The following is a 22,294-nucleotide window of genomic DNA, read 5'->3' as shown; positions in this document are numbered from 1 at the left end:
GAAATTGAAACGTTCGGCTTGGTTAAAAAACGGCTTTCTCGCTCAAAACTGTGCGTGAAAGCGATTGAGGGAAACACAATAGCTGAGTGAATGTTTCCCATGCTTGACCCTCAGTATCATATAGTTGCCAAGCAAAAAGGATATTTATGCATGCATAAAGTGCTATTTGTAATTTTCTTGCTTTTTTTCAAATTTTGTTCAATTTATCAAATAATTAGATAATTAACTAAAAGCGCGCGAATAAATTTTCAGTTTTGTTTTCTATACAAAGTGATATATTTGATATAAATTCTGATTGTTCCTTGGAAGAATAAAGTATAGTATTTGCATGTATATAATATCAATCAACTGTATAACACTCAGGGACGCTATCTATTGTTCCATTGATGGCTACTGTGGAATATTCCACTGCCAATCAGCGTGCAGCCTCTACAGTTGGCGCCAACCCAACAGCGCGCCAAACTGTATTGAGAAGCGTACGCGCGTAATGAATTATTGTATGTTTTGTCTGGCCGTATCGTGCGCCTATATAAGGCGCACCCATTGAATTTGTAAGAATGTAGTTTCTTTCGTTTCTCCACCGAGTAGGCATGCTGCCTCTCAGTGGTAATAAATCTGTTAAAGTGAAGCCGTTCGCTTGATTTGCCGTCCGTTGTATCGTAAAAGACGTCCTGGCCGAAACAACATATTAACAATATATTCATAAGTTTTCAAAGAAAGTGGATCTTGAGATTTGATCCTTCAAACGTTACCATAATGATTGATTGTAACAAGAACTTCCCGTGCGGCTTTCATAGAGGCTGTTAGCTTTAATACTAAATAACGTTGCTGATGAAGGGCACACAAAACACCCAACAGACCAATGGAGACTGGTCCGATTGACGAAAAGCTTCTTCTGACTGGAAAGGAAAGTATGGTTTACTGTGTTACACTTACAATGCGTGTAAATTACTGCCGCCGTTAGCGCACGGTTATGAGACCCACAATAGAACTTATTTTCCTATGGGAAGCGTGCGGGTGGTCATCGGTTTTTCAGTTCTGTCGCCTAAACGGTAAAAGATACCACTTTGGCGTCTATGGACGAAAGTTAGAGTATGGATTGATGAAACAAAAAATATTTTTTTGAAAATTTTTCATGATACAGACGATAGTTTTTCGCTATTTTTCCGACCATTTTCTCCATGGTGAAAAATGTTTTTCATTTTATATTTTTAATAGATTGCTGAGAAAATTTCCTTTCGATTTCACTAAAAAACTTTTGCTCTACGATGCATAGTTCAGGAGATATGAATTTTCAAAGTTCGAGGTATATAGAGAAATCGTGAAAATTCATCTAGAGTTTTCCGGGAAAATAGGCCACTATAATTTTTTTGAATTTCACTTTTGGTCATGTATCAACGAGCTCTACCTCTGGTGAAAATTTCATGCAAATCGGAGAACCTCCGGCCCAAACCTGTCCGATAATTTAAAAAAATGCCCTCCTTTCAAATCTCCAGGAGCGGATGGGATTTATCCTGTTCTGCTCCAAAAGGGATTTGAGTCTATCAAACATGTTTTGAAAAAGCTACTTGTAAGCAGTTTTGCTACCGGGTACATTCCCAAATCCTGGCGTGATATTACTGTAAAGTTTATCCCAAAAGGAGGACGTGCGTCGTATGTGGAAGCGAAGAGTTTTAGACCAATCAGTCTGACCTCTTTTCTTCTGAAATGTCTGGAACGCATTATCGATCATCACATCCGTGATGTTTATTTGGCAAACATGCCTCTTCATGTGAATCAACATGCTTACCAATCTGGAAAGTCCACTGTGACTCTTTTACACAAAGTTGTATACGATATCGAGAAAGCATTCGCTCAGAAGCGATCGTGCTTGGGTGTTTTCTTGGATATTGAGGGTGCCTTTGATAACGTGTCTTTCGATGCCATATTGGAAGCCGCACGAAACCATGGGCTACCTACAATGATTACCAATAGGATTCATCAAATGCTCAAAAACCGACATCTCTTCTCGACATTGCGTCAAGCAGCGATTCGAAAATTGAGTGTTTGCGGATGCCCCCAAGGGGGAGTCTTGTCACCACTTTTGTGGAATCTCGTAGCAGATACGCTATTGAGGCAACTCAATAATTGCGGTTTTCCAACTTATGGATTTGCCGACGACTATCTAGCTCTGATAGTTGGTATGTGCATAAGCACCCTATTCGACCTGATGCAAAGTGCTCTTCAGGTAGTCGAGAGTTGGTGTCGCCAATATGGCCTTTCGGTTAACCCGAATAAAACATCTATTGTTCTTTTTACGGAAAGACGAAACCGCGATGGAATTCGACCTTTACGTCTTTTTGGCACTGAGATTAATGTGACTGATCAAGTAAAGTATGTCGGAGTCATTCTAGATTCCAAACTTTCATGGACACCTCACATTGATTTCAGAGTCAAAAAAGCTTGCATGGCCTTCGGTCAATGCCGGCGAACCTTCGGTAAAACTTGGGGCCTCAAACCCAAATATATCAAATGGATTTACACAACAGTTGTTCGACCAATATTGGCATATGGATGTCTTGTGTGGTGGCAAAAGGGCGAAGTGAGAACAATCCAATCAAAATTGGGCCATCTCCAAAGGATGTGCTTGATGGCGATGTCTGGTGCGTTCTCTACAACTCCCACAGCAGCGCTCGAGGCCCTTTTCGACGTTGCGCCACTACACATATATCTTAAACAAGAAGCACTTTCTTGCTCTTACCGTTTATGGGTACTGGATCTACTGGAAAAAAATCCAGTGAATCGTAGATCTACACACACTTCGTTGTTTCCACTTTTGGTGAATTGGGACAAAATTGTCCTTGCTCCAAGTGATCTCACAATTGCTCGTAACTTTCCTTACAGGACATTTACCACACAATTCCCTTCACGGGAAGAGTGGACGTCTGGCTATTTGGAAAGAAGTATATCAAACAATATAGTATGTTACACTGATGGCTCCCTTCTTGAAGGTAGAGCTGGTGCAGGAGTATATTCTCGTGAGCTAAGGATGAATCAGTTTTACTCACTTGGTAGAAACTGCACCGTTTTTCAGGCGGAAATATTTGCTCTTATGTGTGGAGTGCAATCAGCACTTCAACAGCGCGTAATGGGTAAAGTCATATACTTCTGTTCAGATAGTCAGGCTGCTATAAAAGCTCTCGCTTCGGCCAACTCAAGGTCGAAGCTTGTTATCGCATGTCGAACTCAAATTGAGGAACTGAATTCAGTCAACTTTGTAAACCTTGTATGGGTACCTGGCCATTCTTCCATGGCTGGAAATGAATTGGCTGATGAGCTAGCTCGCGATGGAGCATCGCATGACTTCATTGGCCCTGAGCCGGCTATTCCAATTTCGAAGTGCTGGGTGAAGCTTCAGATAAACTCTTGGGCGGCAACTCAGCACAAGCAATATTGGAATAGTTTGGAGTCGTGTCGTCAAACAAAACTGTATATTACTGAGCCATCTCCAAAGGTGGCGAAGTATTTAACAAATCTGTCAAAGCAGAATTGCAGTCTCTTGGTCAGAGCGTTGACAGGCCACTGCCGACTCAACTATCACATGGCAAATATTCAGCGTGCTGACTCATTTGTGTGTGATAGTTGTGACTCCGATTATGGAACTTCGTATCACCTGATGTGTAACTGTCCAGTTTTTGCGCAAATGCGATTCCAATTACTTGGTAAACACTTATTAAGTGAAACTGAATACAGAAGCCTGAATCTTCAGGACATCCTGTTATTCTTAACCCGCTGTGGTAATGAGCTATAGGCTCTCTTTTCGCTCATGCGTTTTGCAGTGCCCTTTTTAGGGCGCTGTTCGAACCCATTGTGGTATGGAGCTACATTCTCTCATTTCGCTTATGCGTTGTTCCCTCTTCAAGGGACCCCACTCCTATTTCCTCCCATCTTTCCCTTCCCTTTCCTCTCCCATCGGGTAGATGATGAAATAGGCTCATATATGGCGATGGCACAAATCTCCCAACTGGTGGGGAACGTGCCTTTGGAGCCGGCCTTCTGATACCTGATAGTAGCACTAGCTTGACGGCGCAGGCAAACCGCAAATTAAAGTTGTATTTACACCAAGTTCATATATTTTCACTATGAAGAATGTAACAAAAACTTTCACCTGATGACATTTCAAAAGTTCAAATTCATTCCTTTATTCAATTATAAAAAAAGTTTCTCTTAGTATTTCTATTATAGGTACACTTGCGCTAACATACACTCCCGTGCAAAAGTTTGGGTTCACCCCCTGAAAAACATACAAAAGTGTTCTATCCATATTTCTGTGATTATAAGGAGTGTTCATTTTATAAAGTGGACACCTTGTGCATGCTGTATCTTTTTAATTAATCAATGAATTTTCAATCGGTTTTCTGTACATCGCTCGACTAGTATTGTACAATGTAGTGATAAAAAAAATCTCAAGAATTATTAAATTTCACAAGAATATGGAACAACATATAGAACGGTCGATTTTTGGACGTTATCAAAATCAATGTTTGTAAGAAATTGGCTTGAAAATTCGCCATATTATATTTTTATTTTCAAAAAAGGCTTGTTCTTTGGAAGCATTATCAATCAGAAGCCTGATGGAAAATCAAGTTATTTTTGGAGCAACAATTTTACAGATATAATAAAATCATTTTCCTCGATATTTTTAGAGCAAAATATTTTAAATTTGAAGGGAACTGATATGAGTAGATTTTTTTGGTTTAAAGTACGTCCTGACGTACTAATATAGCATAGTAGTACTAATATAGCATAGTAGTACTAATATAGCATTAAGGTACAGTGGGGGAAGTGTATCAGTGGGGTAAGTGGATCATTTGTCAATATAAAGCATAAATACTTGAATATGTAGAAAGTTTTCGCACCATTTCTTCTTTTTAGGTTATATTCTTACGCCCACACTGATACTATTGCAAAACTGGTACTACACGTACACTAACACAAGCAAACTTGTTGGCTGCAAAAAGTAATTAATTTGAAAATTGTTTTCCATCAATCAAAAATCCATTGTATCTCTGTCTAAAATCGAACTCTATTATTTTTTTCGACACATGGTAAGCATTTCAGTTCTAATTGAATGATTCACAATGAAAAATATGTAATTTATGTAAATAAATACAAATATATTGGACATGGTACACTTACCCCTACTTTCTAATGGGGTGGGGTAAGTGGATCAAGAATAATTATCATCTATTGGCAGACTGGTTACGTGAATTTTAATAAGCTTTAATATCCGACAATGTTGTTTTCCTTTATTTTGTTCCATTCCCAGCTTGAATTTGCCAAATTGGCGATAGAAAATTTGAATTAATCCACCTAAAATCTTTTTTAACCTTTCTGGTATAAAAAAAATTTAAAAAGAATAATAATTTCAAAATTTACACGAATCTTTTCGTGGTTTATCTAAGCTTAGTTGTAAAAGAGCAAAATATAACAATTTTCCAATCGAAAGCATAGTATCGTACCTTATTTGACCATTTCTAGACAGATGATAAACATATATTCATAAATAAAATAAAAGGATTTCAGTTTGGTATTCAAAAGCAAATGTGACTAATATTTTGAACCAAGAGTGTTTTTCGAAAATATCGTTAGGAATAATCCTACAATACTTCTGTATAACTTATGCGTATAAATGGATGAATTTTCTCCAAATTTATCTAGTTACAATGTATTTTTTTTTGTTCAAATCAGTATGAACTAATACATACATACTTTTTGTTATATCTTGATTAAATAAAGATACTTTTTAATTTTAAAGTATTAAATTGTAACATTACTAGCACTAATAACAAGAACGAGGGTAATATCATTCTTATTAAACATAATCACACTACATTTGTTTCGAGAACAGATTTTTAATTAATGGTGAACACCATGGTGGGGCAAGTGGTTCATTTGGCGCAAATTTTTAAGTCTCCCATACTCAATACATAACAATCAGAAAAATCGAAATAAATGACGATTTGAAGTATAATAGTCCCTTATTTGTTATCCACAGAAAAAAGTTTGAGTTACATTATTCACGTTAGCTGTACATAACAATGAAGTTAACTATTGATTTTTCTGTATCCACTTACCCCACGGTACTTTAATATGAAAAATAACTTAAGCCTTCAAAGAGTTACTTATTAAGTCCCCACGTCACATTCAAAGTACATTGACAATCATAAAAATTGGCAACACTGCTGTAATAAAATTTAATTTTTTTCCACATATTAGTTTCATAATCGCTAGCAGCTATACATTTCACCTTAGAGTTACTTATCAGTTCTCTCCCACCAGAGCACTTCTTCATTTTTTCCGACAGTCTAAGCTCTCTGGAGGCTGTTCGCTCAATGAAGCCGGTGAAGCACTCAGCGTACTTCCTGAATAGAATACGTTAAACATTGAGTGCTTTGTCAAATCGCTCTTACACTATTACCCTAGCTGTAGATTGATAAATATGCGTACATGATTTTAAAAGTATGACACTTTTTAGTAAAACGACCATAAAGAGTAAAATTTATACTTCGGACTGCGATTTAAACTCACGATTTAGCTCTCGTTTATACAAATATAGTTTTTTTAGTAATCTAAACTTGTTTTGAACACGCTTTTTACTTTTCTCTTTTGCTGGGAGTGAAAGGATGGTGTATCAGCAAATTTGGTCATAAATGCATAATTCACTAAGGTGATTATTTTAAAGCTATACCTTTAGTAGAATAGTAAAGGATACAAACATAGAATTTTTTCAAAGAAATGAGTATTTTCGTTTTGCGAAAAATAATGTTAAACTTCGACGAACAGCTTTTCTTAGGAGTTTTTGGAAAAACTATTTAGCTCTTCAACCAAAGGCATTTTCTAAGATCTTTCATTTGCATAGCATTGTAGAATAATAGTTGAACGATGCACAGAAAACCGATTACGATTTTATTAATAAGGCAATGAGTTATTCTTACTTCGTGTGGTATTTTTCCAAAAAAGCTTTTTGAATTTTGTATACTAAAATTTTACTTAAAGTTGTGACTTTTTTCAAAAAACATAGCTAATTTCCCCGCAGCAATGGATCTTCCAAAATTTTGAATCAATGTGTCATTAGAATCGTAATCTTATATTCTTTGAAGAGCACTCACGAAAATTGGCGGACAAATCTGAAAACTACTGAAAATCAATAAAACAGTCATTCAAGTCATCGTGCAAAAGTTTGGGTTCACCCCTTAGTATGATTTGCGTAAAAGTTTGGGAGCCGTACGCAAATCATGTTTGTCAATATCTCTGCCATTTTTCAACCGATTTTAACCCTCTAATACCCAAATTTTTATTTTCGATTTAAGTATTATTTTTCGTTAAAATTCGTTTGGCATTTATTTATTTTTATTCACAAATTTTTAAATTTTGGTTTTTGATTTTTATAATTTTTATTTTTGAACATCCCTAGCTTTTTTCATTTTTTCTTGAAGCCTTTTTCTAGTTGTTGATTTTTGGCAATAATAAAAATTTAAATTATTACGGTATTTTTAAAAATATTAAATTTTTAATTTTTTTTGGAGCGTATTTTATTTTCCGTGTAACTAACGGAAAAACAGGTTTGAAATGATTTTAATACCACCAGGCTCTTCGTTTGTGATAGGTTAATCGTAGAAAAATATAAAAGGTACGATTTTTTATATTACACGTTAAATGAAGCCTAGGCATTTGTAGGTTATATAAGAATGCAATTTTTCAAACAATTTCTCAAAATACAAAAAAGTTTCAAAAGTCATAAAAAACTTTTCTTATATGCGTGTTATGAGTCAAGGTATGAGCCAAAAATAAAATCATTTTGATTTCCGTGCTACGAAAAAATACACAGAATTCCAAAGTGTACCCCGTCTAAAGGCGGGGTTGGGTATTAGAGGGTTAATAGTTCATAGCTTTTTCAAACGCAAATAATGGTACGTACATGATTGTTTTGAGATTTCACAGAATTTTCGTGTTTTAGGTAATTTTAGATGAACCCAAACTTTTGCACGATGACTTGAATGACTGGTTCATTGATTTTAAATAGTTTCCAGATTTTTTCGCAAAATTTTGTGAGTGATATTTAAACAATATAAGATTACGATTCCAATGAAACATTGATTTATAATTTTGGTCAATCCAATGCCGAGGAAATTAGTTTTGTTTTTTGAAAAATGTCACAACATTAAGTAAAAATTTAGTATACAGAATTCAAAAAAACGGTTTTGGATAAATACATACGAAGTAATAACTCATTGCCTTTCAAATGCGCCATAGAGAGTTTAAATTGGACGTATAATCACAGAGATATGGACAAAACACTTTTGTACGTTTTTCAGGGGGTGAACCCAAACTATTGCACGGGAGTGTAGGTGCAATGGCTTAAATTTAAAAGGAAGCTAACTATTTCTATATTTTTTTACTGATTCGAGCTGCAAATTATTGGTACTTAGATAAATAGCTCCTAACCTTCATGGCGAAAATATTTTGCAACGGTTTATAGCAAAACGGTCGCAAAAAGCCACTAATGCGTCTATAGGATACTGTCCACTAAGGATACATCCACCCTACTGTCCATTGGCGACAGGGCACAACATTGTATCACTAAGCGCGCGCGCTTGCAGCTATGATTGAAGCAGAACGTCGCCGTAGAGTAAGTACCTTCTACCGTTGTTGTTGCTGCAGGCAACTAATCTCGTCCATTAATAACGCGTGTGAAACGCACCACCTTACGAACGACAGGCAACACTAATGGCGACCGCGTCGGTCGCCAAACCATGCCAATCCCAGAAGGTGTGAATGCATTTCTAAATTATCCGAGCATTGGTTGGCAATAACAGTGTATTTTGAGCAAATACATTAATTTAGCAATTTCAAAATAACACAAAAACAAACAAATACATATTCTCGCAACATTTTACAAAACATTTAAGCTGTCTCTAGTAAAGCAAATCAATACTCTCAACATAGTTATAACCTTTTAAACGTAGTACTAGATTTTTTGAAGTTTCATTTGTAATTTCAGAGCTATAATAATGTTACATAATGTAACACTAAAATCTGTTTTACGGCTTCTACTTTTAAAATTCAGTTTAAAACAAATATCAAATTATTATGAATATTTTTTTCTACATTTTCAATGATAATAAAATAATCCTCTGAAAGTTAGTAAAGTTTCATAGATATCTTCAAATTTCTACGATTGAGAGCTCCTACAGAACTTTTTTTTTAATACGATACGATAGAACAAAGGCGATCGAGAACACATATTATTTCATAACTTCGTAACAATTCGATGTTTATATCTGCAATCAGCTGACCTAATGAAGTTTCAAATCCATTACCAAACATTCTGTCTCATGTGCTGAAAAAAAAACCCGCTGCGAAGTTTTGCCCCATGGGAACTTTTGCCTCGAATTTCATTACGGTTCTAATGCCGCATCAGGGCTGCAAAAGACTGAGTGCTTTAAAATAGGAACTTTAGAGACCTTATGCTTGAAAAGAAAGGTCTGAACAGGAACAAAATAGAGACATTACAGTTACCAAGAAAATAAAAATAATCCAAGCAGGAATTCAGAGTAACTGTTTTCATAAGATTTTCTTCAAAAAATCCGACCAGACTGTTTTTATGAAACTTTTTTTATTGATTACTGCTCGTCTTATTGTATGCATTTTTTCAAGAATTTTTCCAGGAATTTGAGCTTGAGCTTGATTGGCCGCCCGTGGATGCACTCCAGTATCGCCAGATCAGCTGCACTTACACAAGGAACCAACCGAATGACTGCTTGGGACTAACAGGCATCTTCAGTGTATAAGTGCTAGTGATCTTCTATTTTTAGGCAACAATGGCACCTGCCACGTCAGAATGCAGACCAATGAGGGGAAGGGGGATGAATTGATGATGCATTGAACTGACTCCCACGTAGACCGTATATTCCACTGCATCCACGTCAGTTCATGCGGGAGTGTATGGATTGGGGGAAAGGCATGGCAGAGAGGTTTGCTTTTGTGGTTAGCAGACTGCCTATGTATCAGGCGTAAGAAAGGCGTGCGCGTGGAAGTAGGAAGCGTTAGGGAAACGGTTTCTTGTCCGTCTCTGGTTCTAGCGTTTGCTATGAACGAATAGTTTGAGTGTGATATATTTAGAATGGAAGATAGAAGCAAGTGAGAGATATATAACTACAAAGTACGAGGAAAGGGACGGGACTGGGATTGAACCCATGACCTTCTGCATATGAAGCAGAAGCGGTAGCCATCAGACCACCAACCCCGTCTCAAGAATTTTTCCAGGAATTTCATAAGAAACTAATTTTGAAATTTGCAAAATGAATTTATTGATTCGTCAGACGAATTGCATGTCAAATTGGTCAGTCACAGAACTTGACCATCTGCGATTTTACAGGTGGTGGTAGAAACACTTCTTCCACAGATAAATCTATCATTTTGACTCAAGACTTACTTTTAAAAATGGCCTATGAATTATTGCATGCAATTTATTTGAAAAATTCTTCACTGTTGATTTAAGAGAAACATGTTTTATGTAGAAGTTGTATCGAACCGTTTGGACTACAAGAAAAAAAAATATATATACACTAAAAAAAAAATTTCAACAATAAAGATTGAAAAATAAAACATAAACTTGAAACTGGTGTTTATAACAAAGTTTCATGATGGAGAAATTTTTAATAAAACATTTTTTTTTACTAAAACAACTTTTAGTCGATTTTTAAAATTTTGTGAAATTATTCTAAACCATAATGGTTATCATGATCACCTTTTTAGAAGTAACAATTTAAGAGTTATTTGAAATTTAATGCAAACATTTTGTTCGTAATGACGAATTAAATCGATCATCGTGCGCCACCTGTATGTGAGCAGTTAAAGTGTTTAAATTTTATGAGATCCCTCGTCCGTCAAACCTCGATGGCCGAAGGAAGGGATAAAACGCAATGAGCCTTTAAACTTCCGAGGTATTGGCTATAAAAGGCTCAACATGACAGTGTGAAGAGGTCTTTTTTGTAATCTGCCATCGAGACGTCAAATTGTGCCGCAGTTGAAGTTGTTAACATTAGAAGCTTGAAATTATTTAAATTGAAACTAAATTTAATACCTAGTAGTTAATAAAAACAGTAGTGAATTAAGTGAAAACGAAAAATATAGTGAATTATTGAACTTACCTGCTGAGTGTTTAAAGTGCATGCTAGAAGAACATCATACTTACCTGGTGTTGACAAGCCTGAAAGGAAATTAATTAAAAAGAAGATTCTACTCACTTGCTTTGCCGTGACCGTGCACCCGGAAAGGAAAGTGCTGGAAATTCCCGCTGCGAACCGCTACTATCACCATTGGTCCTTCGAACCGGATGTGCGTTGAACTCCGCGCATCCACTGTGACTTTTTCTCAAATCGCCATCTTTCCTGCTCTGGTTTCACGTGCTTAAAGTGGGTCGGAACTACCCGTTGGAACCCTTTCTTCACCTGCGTTACCCACTCCGTTGCTGGAATTTGAATCATACAAGGCACACAATTGCCTTTTCAAAGGTAATTACCATTCCAATCTCTTTATCCTCTCGCGTTTTGTGCTTCCTGGTCTGTCGCTTCCAGATCCCGCTATGTCTACGGAACGTCGACTGAAAGGTTTGAAGACCCGCCAAAAGAGCCTACTAGCCTCGTTCAGCCAAATAAAGGCCTTCATGGACGCCTACCAGGAAGAGACCGATGCATGCCAAGTACCCGTCCGACTAGAGCACTTAGTGTCATTGTGGAACGATTTCAATGCGGTTCAAGCGGAGCTGGAGTCGCTGGATGAGAGTGACGTCGACAATCAGCTCAAGAAGCGCATAGAATTCGAGGGCAACTATTTCAAGGTAAAAGGTTTCTTACTCTCGGTGAATAAAACCCCTACGCCGCCGTTGACGCCTACGACTTCTAATTCAACTGCGCATGTCCCTGCTTTGTCCTCTCACGTGAGATTACCCGATGTCAAATTGCCAGTGTTCAGCGGAAACCTTGACAATTGGATGAATTTTCACGATTTGTTTGTCTCGTTGGTACATTCCTCACATGAACTATCTAATATACAGAAGTTCTATTATCTCCGCTCGTCGCTCTCCGGAGATGCCTTAAAGCTCATCCAGACGATTGCAATAACGGCAAACAACTACTTAGTTGCATGGAGCCTTCTAGAAGATCACTACCAAAACCCGGCGCGGTTAAAGAAGTCCTATGTGGACTCGCTGTTCGAATTTCCATCACTGAAACGTGAATCGGCAACGGAATTACGATCTCTCGTTGAAAGGTTTGAAGCGAACGTTAAAGTCCTCAAACAACTCGGTGAGAAAACCGAATTCTGGGACGTTATCCTCATTAGAATGCTTAGCATTAGGCTAGACCCAACTACTAGACGAGACTGGGAGGAGTTCTCTTCGACGCAGGCTGCAATCTCATTCCAGGATCTCACTGCATTCATACAGCGACGTGTGACTGTCCTCGAAACTATCGGAAAGTCCACTGAATGTTCAACAATCAACAACCCGAAGAAGCCCATGCAACGCGCCATTGCCAGCCACGGTGCCTTCCAGTCTGGCTCCAGGAAGTGCGCAATCTGCACTGAGCATCATCCTCTGTACCAGTGCACCACGTTTTCTAAGCTCGCCGCGGAAGATAAGGAAAAGGAAATTCGCCAGCATCAACTGTGTCGGAATTGCTTGAGAAAAGGTCATCAAGCTCGAGATTGTTCTTCAACCAGTAGCTGTCGACACTGTCGTGGTCGGCACCATTCATTACTCTGCAATGGTAACTCCAGCTCCAACAGCTTAAAGTCATCAGACAACACTCAGCCGAAACAACAACCAACGAAATCTTCCAACGAACAACCCTCTGTATCGCTATCGGCTACTCTCGAAAACGCCCCTTGCTTTGCCGCAACTCGATATCAGCGAAAAACTGTTCTGCTTGCAACAGCGAACATAAAGCTAATTGACGACAATGGAACGGAGCATCTAGCTCGAGCCTTACTCGACTCCGGCAGCGAATGTTGCTTCATGACGCAATCGTTCTCGCAACTCGTTAAAGGTCAGCGTCAGAAACTTTGGTGCCCAGTTGTTGGAATTGGTCAATCAACCACCGAAGCTCGATACAAACTTCGATCGACAATCCGCTCTCGTGTGTGCCAGTACTCCACTTCGTTAGATTTTCTCATCCTACCAAAGGTCACCATTGATCTCCCATCCGCTTCTATTGACGCCTCTTCTTGGGAAATCCAACCTGGAATTGAACTCGCCGATCCGTCATTCCATCAATCCAGCAAAATCGATGTAATCCTGGGTGCGGAGATATTTTTCGATATCTTTAAATTTGCAGGCAGAATCCATCTCGGTGATGACCAACCATCCCTGATAAATTCCGTTCTTGGCTGGGTTGTCTCAGGTAAAGGTGAAACACACCAGTCAGCGAAACCAGTTGTGGCGAACTTGGCCACTCTCAACGATCTCCATCAGCTTATGGAACGATTTTGGTCCCTCGAAGACGACAGTACATCCCCTTGCTACTCTGTCGAAGAAGCGGCGTGTGAAAATCATTTTCAGCAAAATGTCACACGCACTTCAGAGGGTCGATACTGTGTTCGTTTACCATTAAAACCGGATATTCTAGCCAAGCTCACCGATAGTCGACGTACTGCATTGCGACGTTTTCATATGCTGGAAAGCCGACTCACACGTGACGTCACTCTCAAACAACAATATGATAGCTTCATGGACGAATATGAAACTCAACGTCACATGGAAAAAGTGTTCCACCACGAGAATCCACCTACACCCTGTTATCATCTACCTCATCATGCCGTAGTGCGTGAAGAAAGCACCACAACAAAGGCGTGTGGTGTTCGATGCATCATGTAAAACTCCGGGCGGCCCATCGCTAAACGATGCTCTCATGGTGGGGCCCGTTGTACAGCAAGACCTTCGTTCGATTGTAATGCGTTCCAGAACGCTACCAATCATGCTGATAGCCGATATCAAGCAAATGTATAGGCAAATCCTCGTGGACGACCGAGACACCCCTCTCCAACGGATAGTCTGGAGAACTTCCCAAGATGCACCCCTGCAAACGTTTGAGTTGAAAACGGTGACGTATGGCACAGCCAGTGCCCCTTACTTGGCAACTAGAGTACTACAGCAATTGGCCAACGACGTGAAGGAAAACTTTCCAAAGGCTGCCGAAGTACTCATAAACGATTTTTACGTCGACGACTTATTTTCTGGAGCCACCTCCGCGGAAAAGGCCATCGAACTCCGAAACCAGCTAGATACGCTTCTTCGCAAAGGAGGTTTCGAGCTTCGCAAATGGGCGTCTAATGTTCCAGTCGTGCTTGAAGACGTCCCTGCAGACAATCGTGCTCTTCAGTCCTCCATAGACCTGAACAAGGATCAGTGCCTTAAAGCACTCGGTTTGCATTGGGAGCCTGCTACAGATTATTTGCGGTATCGAATCACCTTAGCGAGCACTACAGACCAACTTCTCACAAAGCGCATAGCCCTATCACACATTGCTCGACTTTTTGATCCTCTTGGATTAGTAGGTCCAGTGGTTACTTCGGCAAAAACTTTTCATGCAAAACCTGTGGACGCTAAAGGATGACGGCGGAAAATGCTGGAGCTGGGATCAGGAGCTGCCCTTGGAGGCTAAAAAGTACTGGCAGACATACTACTCGCAACTGAACCTTCTAAATGACCTTCGAATAGACCGCTGTATTGTGGTGGAGAATCCAATAACCATTCAAATACATCTATTTTCCGATGCATCTGAACTCGCTTATGGAGCATGCGCTTACCTACGTTCCACCAACGCCACTGGAGTTACAAAGGTTGCACTATTGACAGCCAAGTCAAAGGTTGCACCATTAAAAAGGCAGAGCATCCCTCGTCTTGAACTGTGCGGTGCCTTACTCGCGGCACAGCTGTATGAAAAAGTCATGGCATCGCTTCAACTTCGCACCGAAACATTCTTTTGGGTTGATTCTACAACTGTAATTAGCTGGTTGAAATCTCCTCCATCGGCTCGGACAACTTTTGTTGCCAATAGGGTTTCAAAGATTCAATTGGCAACTGAAGACTGCAAATGGAATCATGTACCTGGTCAACAAAATCCTGCTGACCTCATATCTCGAGGTACCTCGGCGGAATCACTTCTCCAGAGCAAAATCTGGTGGTCCGGTCCAGATTGGCTACAACACGAAATGAATTCTTGGCCAGCGCAAGAGAACATCCCTAATCACCAAACTGAAATCCTCAAAGAAATGAGAAAATCTTCAATAACTGCATGCATGGCAACAGAAAAACTTTCTTTCATCGACGAAATAGCCAACAAGTTCTCCTCCTACCGTCGCTTAACCCGTACAGTCGCCTATTGCAGACGGTTTTCACAAAACTGCCGTTTGCAACCAAATGATCGACCAAAGACCGATATCCTGACCCCTGAAGAAGTTGAGGCTGCAGAAACTGCACTCATATCGCTGGTGCAGCAACAAGAATTCAACCACGAATGGCAGTCACTCAGGGATTGAATCGTGAGAAAATTGAGAGAATCTCTCACGTATCGCTCTTTGTAACTATCATAACATGCTGCACATTATGAGAGACTGTTTATCGTATACTGCTACAAGTTTGATCAGATTGGGGGGATAGTAGTGCATAATAAAACCCCTCTAAACATGCTCCAAGCCTGGGGGACACTGTTGTTATTGGAAGTTCGTGGATTGTTTATCGTGCCAGTAAAGAAAAACACCTATCCCCAACGGTAAACAAGCGAGAAAAATGGATTTTATCATCGCTCTCTCGTTGGGGCTCTCGCTCGCTGCTTCCATTTATCAGACTTGTTACACCTTGCGATACAATGACGATCGTGGACCGCAACAGATGGGATGTTTTTCTTTGCTTGCTTTGATCGTGCTTCATTCTCAAATGAGAGCGAATTCTGCAACGCCTGCAGTCACTACATCAAGGAAAACCTGTTTCAACGACATCACGGCTTCGCTGGTTTCATCCGTTCTTGGCTGACGATCAGTTGATTCGCATAGGAGGTCGGCTTACCCAAGCGAATCTACCATACGACACCAAGCACCAGATACTTCTTCCAGGAAAACACCGCTTCTCAATGCTATTGGCTCAGCACTTCCATGAAAAACATCTCCACGCAGCACCACAGCTCCTTATCAGTATACTTCGTACCCGATATTGGCTAATAGGGGCCAGAGAAATGGCCAAGAGGATCGTCCACTCCTGCATTCAGAGCACGACCGAAAGCACTGGAGCAGTTCATGGGCCAACTACCACCATCACGCGTCAACATGGCACGACCATTCGCAATTACCGGTGTTGATTATTGGGGTCCAATCTCCATTCAACCACCGCACCGGCGAGCTGCACCAAGGAAGGCATACGTGGCGGTCTTTGTATGCTTCTGTACCAAGGCCGTTCACCTGGAACTAGTTTGCGACCTCACAACAGCCAAATTTATTCAAGCTCTTCGCCGTTTTGTTGCCCGCCGGGGTTTGTGTCATGAAATCTATAGTGACAACGGCAGAAACTTTGTGGGTGCGGCGAATGAGTTGCGAAACCTAGTCCGCAGCAAAGAACACAAACAAGCACTAGCTGAAGAATGCACCGAAAACGGGATTCGGTGGCATTTCAATCCGCCTAAAGCGTCGCATTTTGGAGGCCTGTGGGAGGCGGCGATATTTTCTGCCCAGAAGCACTTCAATCGCATCGTAGGACCGCACAAACTTGCTTATGATGAAATGGAAACACTTCTCTCTCAAATTGAAAGTTGCCTCAACTCAAGGCCTATTGCACCATTGAGCGACGATCCATCCGACTATGACCCGTTAACACCCGGTCACTTCCTTGTTGGCACCGCATTAAAAGCTGTTCCACAAGTAGACTTTTCTTCGGTTCCTTACAATCGGTTACATTACTGGCAGCACACTCAAAAGCTGCTTCAAGACGTGTGGAGGCGGTGGCAGTTGGAATACGTCTCTACTCTTCAACAACGAACAAAATGGTACAAACCACCGGTCATCATCGAAAAGGGACGCCTGGTTCTCTTGAAGAATGAAGATTCACCACCGATGCACTGGAAGACAGCTCGAATAATTGAACTACACCCAGGCTCTGATGGAATTACGAGGGTGGTAACTCTGCGAACACCAAATGGAATCTTCACTCGGCCGGTGTCAAAGATTTCACTGCTTCCCATCGAATCAACACTTCCAAAACCACCGGTTCCATCCAGCATAGACACCTCCTCCCACGACGAAAATCAACAGAAACACCGTTCCAGTAAAATGACCTGAAATGAAATAAATACAAGGCATTTTTTTGGAACGGACAAGGTGAGAACTTGTCCTAATTATTAAATTTTCTCAAATTGGTCTACCGGGTCTTTTGTTTTTGTTTATTCTGCAAGCAACATCATCGATTGAGCGTCTGACGTCTACGACTTGACAACTGCGAGCTATCATCGATCATCGATTCTGCCGAGGGAGTGCCAATTGGTTATCGACGAGATCAACGATGTGTCAGAAATTCAACTTTCTGAAGGGGCCAGCATGTTCGTAATGACGAATTAAATCGATCATCGTGCGCCACCTGTATGTGAGCAGTTAAAGTGTTTAAATTTTATGAGATCCCTCGTCCGTCAAACCTCGATGGCCGAAGGAAGGGATAAAACGCAATGAGCCTTTAAACTTCCGAGGTATTGGCTATAAAAGGCTCAACATGACAGTGTGAAGAGGTCTTTTTTGTAATCTGCCATCGAGACGTCAAATTGTGCCGCAGTTGAAGTTGTTAACATTAGAAGCTTGAAATTATTTAAATTGAAACTAAATTTAATACCTAGTAGTTAATAAAAACAGTAGTGAATTAAGTGAAAACGAAAAATATAGTGAATTATTGAACTTACCTGCTGAGTGTTTAAAGTGCATGCTAGAAGAACATCATACTTACCTGGTGTTGACAAGCCTGAAAGGAAATTAATTAAAAAGAAGATTCTACTCACCTGCTTTGCCGTGACCGTGCACCCGGAAAGGAAAGTGCTGGAAATTCCCGCTGCGAACCGCTACTATCACCACATTTATTATTTAATTAGACATTTTTTATTAGTCATTCGCGATTCTCCAGCAAGAACAATAGGTTTACGAGAGTAAAATCCATATTTCTCTCTACTGACTTATTTTTCTAGATAAAGAATCGCGAATAACAGATATAAATTACCTATTTTATTATTTAAATAATAAAGTTTTGCATTAAACTTGAAATAACTCGAAAATGGTTACTTCTAAAGAGGTGCTTATGATAATCATATATAAAATAATTTCAAATAATTTCAAGATTCTTGTTTTATCATTAAAACGTATTTAAGCGTATTCGACAAAAATTTCGACAAAATTTTGAAAATCGACTAATAGATGTTCTTAGAAAAACTTTTTTACGAAAAATTTCTCCATAATGACATTTTGTCCCACGCATATGTTTTGTATAAAGATTCTATGGTGAAAAAAAGGGAGTTCTTAAGTATTTTTTCAGTGTTTACTTTTTTGTAGTAGACCAAACAGTTCACTACAACTTACCCATACAACATTTTTCTCTGAAATCAAAGGAACTAGAACTTTTAAAATAATTTACATGCAAAAACTCATAGGCTGTTTTCAAATGTCAAATGGGTCAAAATAATCGGTTTATCTATGTAAAACACTTCTTCTACCATACTGGAAAAAAGAGTAAAATTTAGTCTGAATCGAAGATTATCGAGCACGATTTTAAATTTCTTCGATTCATTTTGGACGAAATAAGTCTTGAGCAATTCCCCCATGAAATCAGTTCAATATACCTTTTTAAGGATATTGCAAGAAATGACTTCAAAGACTCCACCATAAATTTCTTCAGGAGTTACTACATATTTCATTGTACAAATTTCTCAAGAAAATCCTGGAACTCATAGTGATTTTTCAATCCATTTCCCTAGCATTTTTAAGAGCTCAAGCAATGATTTCTCCATAGGGAAACAACTTTAAGAACTTAACAAAACGCAAATTTTCATGCAAAAATATTTTAGTTCAAAAGTTATTAGAGTTTTTCTGCTTAAAATCCTTTGTTTTTCAAGGCATTTTATTAGAGTTACAAAAATAACACATCTGTAATTTTTTGATATAACATACAATTTAATTTTGTCTTTTGAATGCCGTCAAAAGATATTTTTTATGTTTGCCTCAATCAGAGATATTCACAATCAAAGTAGGCATGTTTTTGAGAGAAAAACAACAATAACTCCTAACCGGAAGGAGATAGCGAGTTTCTTCACTCACCAAATTACGCATTTTTTAAAGCTCTAAAAGTGTTTCATAAGGGGCCCAGATAGCCGTAGCGGTAAACGCGCAGCTATTCAGCAAGACCAAGCTGAGGGTCGTGGGTTCGAATCCCACCGGTCGAGGATCTTTTCGGGTTGGAAATTTTCTCGACTTCCCAGGGCATAGAGTATCTTCGTACCTGTCACACGATATACGCATGCAAAAATGGTCATTGGCATAGTAAGCTCTCAGTTAATAACTGTGGAAGTGCTCATAAGAACACTAAGCTGAGTAGCAGGCTCAGTCCCAGTGGGGACGTAACGCCAGAAAGAAGAAAAAGAAAAAGTGTTTCATAGACTACTTTGATGAGAAATTTGAATTGAAAACTCTAGAGCCAGAAAACCAGTTTTGTTCGGACCACCCTATGTCACTGCAGGAAAAAAGCTCTAAATCGGTCAATTTAAGAGATACAAAAAAACTTTTTTTGGCAAAGTTGCTTGAAATTTAATGGTCTATAGCTTTGCTGGAGCATGTATAATGTAATTTCTACAAATAAGAAGGTTAGTTACACAATTTCTATGAAAATGTGGTCCACCCTGATTTTCAATAACACCAAACAAAGGGCTTAACTAATACAAACAACTTTGTAGAAGACCATTTTTGTCTAATGTTTCATTCTAAAGCTCAAAATGCATCTTTCTGCGTAAAACTGATTCCTGGACCACTGTGCACTAGTGAAATTTATTGCCATATTCCTGCAAGAGTTTTTAATAGATTCCTGTAAACACGAATACCTTCAATAATTCTATAACAAAACATTTGTCATTTTCTTGGAAGAATTTTTGTAGGAATCTATTATAGAAACCAATTGAAAAACGTAATAGAATACTGAAAATTTTTCAGAGTAATCCCTATGGACATTCGGGGTTAGCTATTTTGAATAAGAATTCACTGCAAGGAAAATAGTGACTTTAGACACTATTTTCATTAAAAAAGAGATTTAAGAGACCTTCCGTTAGAAGAGATTTACATTAATTTAAATTGTTCGTCTATGCAATGCTAAGAAAATTAACAAAAAAAAATAGCAATTTGCAAAGCCTGAAAAGTGAGTTCGTTCGTTGCGACGCCGGAGTGGATTGTTTTCTCTCAGTTTCCGCGTTTGATGGGTTTATTCTCTTTTGATTCTGTTGCAAGCGACAGAATCAGAATAAATCGTGTCCGGTTCACGTTCCACGTGCGAAAACATATTCATATTCAGTCGAGGATGGAATGCCCACTGGTGAGCTCGTTTCATGCTTATGATAAAACATTTTTATCGTAGTAATGTTACGTTTACGAAATTTTCAAACAAACTATGGATGGTTCGTCACTAGAAGTGTCAACAAAAAAATCTTATTTCTGTTTCATATAATTTCAACATAGACATAGGGAAGGTGTACCGGATTATTAAATTATCATACATGACGATAATTTAATTGTTTTTTTTTTATCTTTTGTTTGTTTGATATCAAATATATGTTGATGTTTAAACATTCAAAATGTGAAAGTTATGACTAAATGGCATATGACCAAATAAGAAACCACTATAGCCATAGCCAGTACATTTTCCCTACCTTTCTTTTTTCGTCATTTCTAGAATAAGCTTTGAAAAGTTCGACATGATGAATGTCAACGTATGTTTTTTAAATCTTCTAAGAAAAAAATTTTCACTGCGAGACAAAGATGCAAAGCTAGTCTCGAGTAAGAGTCGTATTTTCCCCCTCATTTACAGGTGACTCCTGATCTTTTTCCTTTTGTTTGATTATGGAGATGCAGGTATTCTCGGTATTTTTGGAAGCAGCAATCATTAAACACTAACATTCCTTCCTCAACTGACTGTAAAGACTTGGCCGGCACCGTTATTGATCAATAATATGAGAGCTGCTAAAATGTGCACTTCAAATCATTGTCTTTCGAATAAGTTATAGAGAGTTTCAATCAGACGCATAGTTATAGATATATTAACTCTTTTGTATGGTTCTAGGGGGTGATCTCAAACTTTTACACGGTAAAGTAATAAAAAATATTTTTTTTTTTGGTTATTTTAAAACTCAAAAACTATGTAAAAAGTATGTCACCTATTTTTCGGTACATCAACTGAACTGTTGTTATGTCGAAGTGTGATGGGAGATGCTGAGCTGACACACCACGACGTAAGCGATGCAAGTCGCCAAAGTGTCATTCAAATTTCCACCCAACGACACCCGGACCAGTCAGAACCTTAGAAAAGGTCTACGACACTTGCCGTTCGTCAGACCAGTTTGTCAGCTTGGTATCTGTAGCAGTTCCCGTTCCCGCTCTCTAGAGTTTTTGCACGAAGTCTCTAATGCTGCTGCGTATAAAATATTCCGAAACAACACCAACGGCCAATGGATGCATAAACCTAAAGACTTCGAGCGGCTGTTTTGCATGTATGCTGTCCTCTCACACCTAGCTAAAAATAGCGACCTGCCAGCCCTAACTAGCTTCGCAAGTTCTGTCGAACAAGAGGCGGGCAACATCTCGCGCTTGGACGTTTCAATCCATTCGACATTGTGTCATAATTTTATGTCTTTGTTGCGCATTTTTTTTTTCTTTCGCCCAAAGAGCCATCCACTTTCTACGCTGTTCAGAACGTCAAACTAGGCAAAAAACGGCGACACGTTTTAATTTTATTGCTTCTTGCTATTCGCTGCTTGTGCTATCTCTCGTAATTCATGGATCATTACACGAGGCGAATGGAAATGAATCGTCGTCAAGAAGATTGCCGTGAAGTTCTTATGGATATGTTTGCTGACGTCACACACTGCTAGCGGATTCAATGTTCTGGCGAAGTCGACCCTCCCGGTTTCGGTAACTCTCCGGGCGCTTTGTGGCACTCATAATTGGTGCTAATAAGTTGGAACGAGAGCGT

The 22,294-nt window shown here is 39.1% G+C and overlaps 1 protein-coding gene across 5 annotated transcripts in view; it reads right to left on the bottom strand.

Moving 5' to 3' along the window:
* LOC5572662 (nuclear receptor-binding protein homolog) overlaps nt 1-22,294 on the bottom strand; it is a 217,890-nt gene that overhangs the window by 113,350 nt on the left and 82,246 nt on the right. The window lies entirely within an intron of this gene.

The sequence above is a fragment of the Aedes aegypti genome, chromosome 2 (genome assembly GCF_002204515.2).
Source record: "Aedes aegypti strain LVP_AGWG chromosome 2, AaegL5.0 Primary Assembly, whole genome shotgun sequence".
NCBI classification, from domain to species: Eukaryota; Metazoa; Arthropoda; class Insecta; order Diptera; family Culicidae; genus Aedes; species Aedes aegypti.
The sequence above is the reverse complement of the archived record's forward strand: the minus strand, read 5'-3'. Positions and strand labels throughout refer to the sequence as shown.